Raw genomic sequence first — 9,857 nt, 5'->3', positions numbered from 1 at the left:
GCAAGTACTTAGAGTTATCATATTCGAATAAAATTTTGCACAGCTTATTTTTAGACCAAAAGACATATTTTTGAGCCCGGCAAACTGTATATTTAAAAAAATAGTTAAAATAACGAACGGTCTAATGTACATGCCTTGACATGCACAAGTAGATTTTAAAAGTTGTATTAAATAAAGTACACGAGTGCATTCAGTTACTACTAGTTGAAAGCGTTGAGAGCAATTAGTATTGACTTATTTCATTTCTTGCCAAGTAAATAAGTATAGTATATTATTGAGCTATTGCTTCATAGTGAATACAAGCAATACAAAAAAAAGTAATGTCACCATAATATTTTAATGCCAGCCTTCCAAAGTATCGCCAAACTAATATTTAAACTAATATTAAATAATGAACAAATTTGACTTAAGTGCCTTTAAGATGCCAATGGCCTAAATAAGGAATTAGTTTTTTCCACAACTACGTAATTACTTTCACTCCACTTGAGAATGCATTACTCAAACAAGACGCTAGATCTAGACGATAACTAGTTTTATTTACTCTTGCACATACATACATATGTACGTACTCACGGATAGGCTATTGATAAGGCGGAGTGGGTGCTAAGTGCATACTCATTCCGGTTTGAGGCGGTTCATATAATAGCAAATGTATCGAAGAAAAAATTAAACGAAATGTACTAAGTATGAAATGTAGTGTGTTTGAAGAAGCTTATAAGCTGATATTTTTAACTAGGGCCGCCACTTTTTCCAAAACTAAAAAAAAACAAGTAATTTTTAAGCAAAAAACAAAACCGACTTCAATTCTCATATAAATATTTAAGATTATCGTTATCCGATCTAAACAAAATTCGTAAAGGACCACCCTTGAGGTACCAGCTTTCCAAAAAAAAGAAGGAAAAAGAATTATCGAAATCGGTTAACGTGGTCCAAAGTTATGTGGTAAATACATAAAAAAAATATTCTGACGAACTGATAATCTTCTCCTTTATATCAAGTTGGTTCAAAATATATATACATATATGTATTTAAGCCCAAAAAAATTTTGCAATTTAGTCCTACAGTAGCATGGTTGAAATATTTTAGTTCTGTCACTTTAAGTTCTTTGCCGCTTTCGCACGTTTGTATCGAAGATTGCGAAATTTTAAATTTTTCCGAGCAGTTTCTTGGATTTTTATGTTATATGGGGGAAATTTGGCATGATTCAATTATTAAAGGTTTTGTAAGTAGCTTTTTTCTAAAATTTGGCACTCCCACCCACAGGGATGGTTTATGGAAGCAGGAGAAAAAGGGGAAGAATTCAATCACACTTCCTAAAATGGGAGCTAAATTCCATAAAAAGGTGTGGATAATAGTGAATGGTGGTATTTTAAAACAAAAGCGAATTTGATTTAATTATTTAATTTAAACAAGCTTATTTACATCGAATATAACCCCCGATTTTATTGAAAATAAATATTTCTATGTATATACCAAACTTGCGTACGTCAGATGGCGCATAACTCGAGAATGGATGGAGGATGGTCCACTTTCAGCTTTTTTTTTGTTGTATTTGTTTGCCAGATGATGGATATGAAGAAGCTATTTGTTTGTGGAAAATATGCAGTATTTATTAAATAAAAAAAAACGGCAAATATAAAAATTTGGAGCTTACGTTTCCTTCGCGGATATGGCTCGATTGTTTCGAATATGGTAATTCGAATTCTTTGATGTCGCACTTTTAATATTCTGGGGAGACTATACAACTGTCAGAATATTAACCATTCGCCGGGTTGCCCGAAAAAAAATTTAATGATTAAAAATATCAAAATATAAAAAAATATAAAAATATTCGCCATAAAAAGGCGTTTGCATTGTTCAACTTTGCATTCTACTTTCAACTAATCGCTTTCAACAAAGTTGGTCGCCAGCCAACATTCGCCTCGTGCGTAAATCTTTTAAGTGTGCAATTACATACATCGTGCCATTGACTAAACCGAACTGTCGTGTGACGATTGGGCCTATGGATGCGGTTTGGCAATGTTATATTGCGTCAAAGCCTCATTCGGAGACACCAGGATACCTTCGTTGGCTCATTTACCAAAACCATTGCATGCTTTACTTTACAGCGACTTGGCAGAATCAAGAGGTCTCCACGAATATCGACAAATATATTTCGGCATTTAAGGGAATTTCGTTTTTTTAGCCTACATTGAATTTCTGTAGTCCAACGATGCTCAACCATTTTGTCTTGTTGGCGCCAGCGAATGAAGAACCAACATTTCTTCAAATTTAAAAAGTAAAAATTTCACTACTAACAATTTAAAAATGTTCTTAAAACTTGCAAAGATATTTGGAAAAGAAATATCACTGTTTTTGTTTTTAGGAGTAGGGTGGGAGTGTCATTGATAAAATTAGAGCGAGAGAAAGTTTTTCTTACAAAACCTTTCATTATTGAATCATGGAAATTTGGCACATTTGAGTGACAAGTAAACTTTAATAAATAAAAATAAATTTTTGAATGTAGCTTTCTGTAATAAGGTTGCATGAATTGCGAGTTGTTCCGGTAAATTTGGGGGAAAATTTGTTTCCCGATGCATTTTTGGCCCACCCTAATGTACATACATATGTACGTACATTGGAGTGTATTACAAAAAATTTCAATTTGTTCCAAGCGATTTTGAACACACACAAAGAGAGTATTTTAAGGCTGTAAATTTTTTTTTCGCACCCCAAAAGAACAGTTAAATCGTTGTTTTTCCATAACTTCTTTAATTCATGTGCGATTTTTATAAGTAATATAACGTCGTAAAGATATTAGAAGAGCCTACATACAACACCCTGTAATCAGTAGTAAGAACCTTAAAAATACATGGTGAAGGGCGCATCGGTCATATATTTTCCAAGCTTAAATAGCCCAGAACGCCATAGCCAGCTTGATTCTCGAAAATATTTAATTTAACTATATATGCATATAATAATAATTACTAGTAGTTAGCTCCTTTTTAATGAAGTTTAGTTAGTACTTTTCTTGCAGAAGGGTTATAATTTAACATGGGAAACAAGTTTTCTGGCATACAACATTGCGTACGGGTTGTCGTTCTCAGACAAATGAACATAACTTGCAAAGTTTATGAGACATGATAATAGTTCTTTGTACTTGCTGAAAACCCTTACAACGATGTAGAATTTATTTATAGAAATCATGTTATAGAAAAAAATCGATTTAGTTGTTCTTACAGGCCGCCGGAGAAAAATTTACTTTCCTGAAAAACTCCGCTTGTAATTGTTCAGCATCGCTTGGAACAAATTGAGCATCGTGATACGGTCTAATGTACATATGTGTGTCTCGCGAATTCGTGAACATTGCTTCTTGTCAAATGACACCAAACAAAATAGTATTATTTTTTTTTGTTAGTTTCTACCATTTTTAGAGAATAATTGCATCCACTTATTTAGATGAATTAAAGATGAAATTGAGTCTGCTGCTCTTTTCATTAGACTCCAACAAGCACGTGCAACTGTGGTTATTAACCTACATATATGAATGTGTGTACATACATATGTGTATATAAATGTGTCTGTGCATCTAAGTTAAAAACCGGTAATAAATTCAAAAATTTTATTCAATGCCAATGAGCAACAGGAGCAAAAAATCTAACCAGTTTTTAATTGACTTGATGATTTCGTCATTTGTAAATGCGGTATTCATAATTTATTAAAGGACTGTTTCAACAAATACACAAGAAAAAACAAATCATTGAATATCAAAAAGGCAGTTATTATTTTTCAAACCAATATTTATGTAGCTAAAAGCGAATCGGAAAAAAACCAAATGGCTTGCATTTGATGGTGTACCGCCTGTAGGCGCACCGCTCCGACCGAGGCAGCACACATACATTCATATGCATACCGGCTTGTCTAATGAAAAGCCCTGAAAAATGTAAACCAGGCGAATAGCTCAGCGCTCAGCGTTTGCCGTCTTGCGTGCCGATCTAACTCAAGTCATTAAATGTAATTAGCATAAAAGCTCACATATGCTTATTCAAATAAAATTCGAGTACTACCTACTAAGTACATAAGTATGTAAGTGAAGCAATGCTGAGCGGCGGCGCTGAACTTCTGGCAATTGTATGATGAGCGTCACACCGACCTTCAATAAGTAGTGTTGCGTCTATTTACGCAGCCGGTTTTCAAGTTCCGTACGCACACATTTGCCACCCTAAAAGCGCAGTTACCCACGGACGTAAAAAAGGAGAACGTGTCAGCTGACACGATCTATCTATCTTATGGGATCTGTATGTTAACAAAAACTCACCACCGCATGACCGTGACGTAGACGTTGGCTTCTCTATCTTTCTATCAAGAGGAAACTTGATATGTTTCTACGTACTTCTATTCCACGCTACATACACGTTAGTGGGTAACCGCGCTCTAAGTCTATTCAATAAAACATATGTATTTATACACACTAAAAATACACAAAACTGTTATTAGGTTTGCTCCACAAGCTACTTGTAAAAAAAGTCGAGAAAACTTCAAACGGTGAGCGTATGTATATCCAAGAAACTCTAAAAACTACTTGTGGAACGTGTATGTGTAACTCGAAGTGACTTTGATATAGTTATTCATATGCAGTGGCGGATTTACCATAAAGGCAACATAGGCAGCTGCCTAGGGCGGCAAAATTTAGGGGCGGAAAAATTTTATTTGAAAAAAATGTTAATTTTTTTTTTCAAGTTAGCTGCACTGAAAGTAGAATTTGTGTTGGTACATTTTAAGACATAAATTTGAGATTCAATTATGCAATCAGAAAAAAAGGACAACACTATTAAGTATTTTTGATATTATTTAAATGATAATATTTAAAACTACTAATTTAGTATTTGTGAGATTATAACTTATCAAATAAAAAAAGTTTGTTGATGATGGCTTTCTTTAAAAGTTAAAAACCTTTACTCAAGGCAAATACCACTTTATAGTAAATAACATACATTTGAATATTACTATTTACTGCTAATCGTTCAAAAACTGGTACTTTCACCTCAAAATATTTTTCTTATCGGAAAAAGGGCGGCAAATTCTGAATTGCCTGGGGGTGACGAATATTCAAATCCGCCACTGTTCATATGCATTTGCAAAATACTGGTATTCCCTTGTTTAAACAAAAAAATATTTGCAAAATATTTACCTAGTCAAGGAGCTTGTGATTTTTATTTTTTTTGCACAGCAATTTAATGTTTTTGAAATTTCGCTAACGATTAGTAGATCATTGACATTATTGATGGCAATGAACGAGATCACATGCGTAACTGGAAAACCTAGACCCAGACCCAGACCCAGAACGAGGCTAACAACACTGAATTTGAGGCATACACATTCTATTGGCACAGTTGTTGTATTACCTTATTTAGCTTCGAAAGTATACCATTTAAATATTTGCTGACATGGTCGTTGTGTTTCTAACGTAAAGATAAATATCATCGTATATACTTACAAGTATGGAATCCTATGCCCCTTTTTGTCTATTCTCTTTCTAACAGCGGACGTGCCTGCCAAACAGCGGACGTGCCTGCCAAACTGAAAAGCATGATGGCGGCAGTGTTTGACAGGCACCTTCGACGATGCGAACGGCAATGGAAGGTAAGAAATGGAAGATGGATGACATGACAATGAAAGAATTATGAAATAGCAGAATGTCGAACCAAAACGAATTTCAACAAGTAAGAGCAGCGCTGTCTTCGGCTATGCCGAAGGCTTCATACCTTTCATGAACATCTGCAAATTTTAGTTTGACAGATTACTGATTTTGAATACATCTGCATACATCGATAGAGCAGTTACATACTTATATAAAAAATCGCATCTAAACAATCAGAGGTATGGAAGATATACTTTATATGGCACCAATCTAAGTGATTTTCACTGCTATGTGATCGGTATGTAATCCGGTAACACAATTTATTGGATTTAGTTTCCTACATAAAGGAGATATATCGCAAAAACTGGTATCTGAACAATCAGTGCTATAGGAGATAAAGCTTTTACAGCATAGATTTTGACGATTTTCTCAGTAGACTTTGTATTATTATTTATAAAATATCTTACGAAATTTATCGGTTTTAGCTGTTCAAATAAAGGAGTTTTACAGTAAAATCCCATATCTGAACAATCAGATGTTTGGAATATATATGTTGTAGTCACCCGATCCTTGTTATTTTCACTGTAAGTATTCTGTTAATAATGAGTGAAAATGGTGCGAAATTTCATGTTCCTAGCTGCATAAATGGAGGAGTTATGATAAAAGACCTCATATCTGAACAATCAGTTGTATCTTCGTTATTTTCGCTGTAAGTCTTCTGCTGATAATGAGTGACCACAGTGCAAAATTTCATGTGCCTAGCTACATAAATGGATGTATTATAACGAAAAATCTCATATCTGAACAATCAGTTGTATGGGAGCTATAGGTTATAGTTATCTGATCTTTTTAATTTTCACTGTAAGTTTTCTGTTGATAATTATTGAAAACAGTGCGGAATTTCCTGTTCCCAGCTATATAAATGGAGGAGTTATAACGAAAAATTTTATATCTGAACAATCAGTTGTATGGGAGCTATAGGTTGTAGTGAACCGATCTTTGTAATTTTCACCGTAAGCATTCTGTTGATAATGGGTGCAAGTGCTGCAAAATTTCATGTTCGTAGCTGCATAAATGGAGAAGTTATAACGAAAAATCTCATATCTGAACAATCAGTTGTATGGGAGCTATATGTTAAAGTGGTCCGATTCTTCCGGTTCCGACAAATGATTAATACATTATAAAAATACACCCACCTACCAAATTTGATCCGGATATCTCTAAAACTGAGAGACTAGATTGCATACAAACAGACAGACAGACGGACAGACGGACATGGATAACTCAACTCAGCTCGACGATCTGATCATATAAGTATACATTTTAATGGGTCTATCTCTTCTTATTCTGGTACTTACAAACATCGGACCAAAGTTATAATACCATTTCATGCTCATGAAAGGTATAAAAATCTGACAATGCGAATGACGTCAAAATGAAAGAAATGCAAAATACCGAAGTGTCGAAGCAGAAGAAATAGATGACAGGCACGTGTTCAAGGGTTTCGTGCAACAAAAAGAGTTGTTGTGTTGCGCCATTCAATATTAAAAAAAAAGTAATGTGGTTGAATACGCTTTTTTATTAAGTTGAAAAATTACATATTTCGCCAGCCAAAAAGTGTATAAATAAATATACAGCATATTGCTATAAGATGTATTTATAAAAAGGGTACATGCTTATGGCCTTATTCATAAAAAAGAAAATAGATGTAAAGTAACATTAAAAAAATCGATTTGTTTACTTTTTAAGAATTTGGGAAAAACATTTAACTCAAGTTTTGGTGCACCGATCTTTTTTCTGTTTATTATTTTAAATTTTTCTTTTCCTTAATACTCATTGAGTTTTCATTTACACCCAGCAAAAATCAAAATATTTTATAAGAAATTTGTTAACCGTTTTTCGCACACTTCTCTCATGCTTTTTTATCGTAGTTATTATTCTGTTGACATCTAAATTGCCATACATTTTATGTTGTTGCCAATACATTGTTTTCCGGCATTTCCTCTGTGAACTTTTATAACTACATTCATAAAAATATTACTAATTTTGGTTTATAATTTTTTTCCATCTTGTTATTGCTGAATATCAAAAAGGAATTAATAAATAATAAAAAGTTAGTTACAATTTTAGTCAATCGTTCTTGCAAATAATATTATTTAATGGTTGAAATGACTTTTTGCCAAAACCAAAGCAGACGGGAAGGAAAAATAGTTGTTCATTAACGATTTGTCTGAAATATCGTTCTTGAAACGCGTTACTGCTCACTAAATTTGTAAAAATAAAATTTCTTCACTTAATTGTTATATTCTTCCTCATTGTGGTAAATTTACTCATCATCACAGCAGGACGCAATCTTCTTTTCGATGATTATGGTATTGCTACTTTGAATTTCTCAATTTTGACAATTCTGATCTAAAAGTAAGCGAAACCTCAGAAACTTTAAATGCACTGAAATTCACTAATACCCACTTCCGCAAAAATCACCTTATTTCGTATTTCCTTTGTTAAAAGTTATTGTAAAACATATAGGCTGACTTCCAAAACTTATCAATACAATGTTTGGAAACTGTTATACTGCGGTATTCAAACTGTTTGTATATGCAGAGTTGCGACACATTGCAACCATATACATTGCATATTTTAAATATTCAATATAGCAATGAAAATTTTTTCTGAATTTCCCATATTTAAAACACCAATGGTAACCAATAACAAACGAAGCATCAACTTTGTTTCTGATGCACTGATTGCTCAAGCGATACGTTCCGATAACTAATCGGCTACGTTTTGGAACAGTATACATTGTCAATATTTTGTAGTTCGACGTTATGGAACCTTATACTTTGTACGTATACAAAGCAATTGACGTTTTGGAAGTCAGCCATATTTTTATTGCCTTATTAATAAAAAATAAAAATTTTAAAAAACTTTTTAAATTGCCGTTTACAAATATTTTTCAATTTATAAGCCTTTTTTAAGCTACTTTATTGTTTATGAATAAGGCTATTACAAATTAGCACAATCAAAACACGTTCCTTATCGAAAAATTTATTATTAAGAAAATTTGCTGTTTTCACATTTTCTTTCAACATCCAATTCGACTTTTATTACTTTTTGTACAGATATGTCATCGCCGCCAGGACGGCGCAATCTTGTATTCTATCTTTCTTGTCAAATATGCATTTAGATCTAACTCTCATACTACTATTAATGGTAACCATGAATATTCATTAAAATCGTTTCAATTCGTAATAAAAGTAATTTACATACTGCTAGTGTAAATATATTTTTTAATATAAACTACCTTTTTTAATTCTAAAATAAATCAACTATCTCAAGATTTACAAGAAAATTGTCTTCAAAAAATACGTCCCAAAGCATCCCTGTTGATATCATAATTCAAATGCAAATTAGAATAGAAATTTTGATCCAAAAGTTTTTCCGCGATATTCATCATACAAATTTATCATCTTACTTGCCCGTATGTCGCTCTGGAAAGAAATATATTTTAACTGATATGTTTTCTTGAAAAGAAATGCAAATTTACCTATTTCTTCCACCGGCAGGCACGAATATGATATTCAAAACAGAAGCAATGACAACGAATTTTACACACATTGTTGTATTTTAGCGCAAAACGATAAGTTTCACAAATATTTTAAATTATTGCCTGGAACATACACATTTATCGTTATTATTGGAAATGCAAGACTTGGCATACATTTTTAATTTCTTTTTTTTTGAATTCAAATGAATAAAAACACATTTTTCTAAAATATTTCTCAATTTACATTTTAAAGTTTTTTCTGAAACTTGAATGTAACTCTGTGCGGAAAATGAGAGAATTGAAAGTCAGGTGATCTAAGCTGTTTTCAAATGTAAACAAACAAAATGGCGCTTTCCATACTTGTAAGCCTATACAATGATAAATATGCCGCCTTAAATGCATGACAAATTTTTAACCGACTTTTCTATGTTTGTTACCGAATAACTTTGAACCACGTGAACAGATTTCGATTGTTCTTCTTTTTTTTTTGTAAGAAGCCTTTTCATTACAGAAATAGACCCGCTATGCTATTCGAAAAAAAAAATCTTTTCTGAATGCTTGTCGGAATGAACCTCGCTCATGCCGGGTGGGAGTACGAGCCGCTAAGAACTGGGCTACTTTTAGTTTTAAAATCTTAACAGTAATGCAGGGAAAATTTGAAAGTTTTTAGACATTAGAAATGACTTTTTA

The sequence above is a fragment of the Rhagoletis pomonella genome, unplaced genomic scaffold (genome assembly GCF_013731165.1).
Source record: "Rhagoletis pomonella isolate Grant_MI unplaced genomic scaffold, Rhpom_1.0 Rhpom_scaffold_00001, whole genome shotgun sequence".
Classification (NCBI taxonomy): Eukaryota; Metazoa; Arthropoda; class Insecta; order Diptera; family Tephritidae; genus Rhagoletis; species Rhagoletis pomonella.
The sequence above is the reverse complement of the archived record's forward strand: the minus strand, read 5'-3'. Positions refer to the sequence as shown.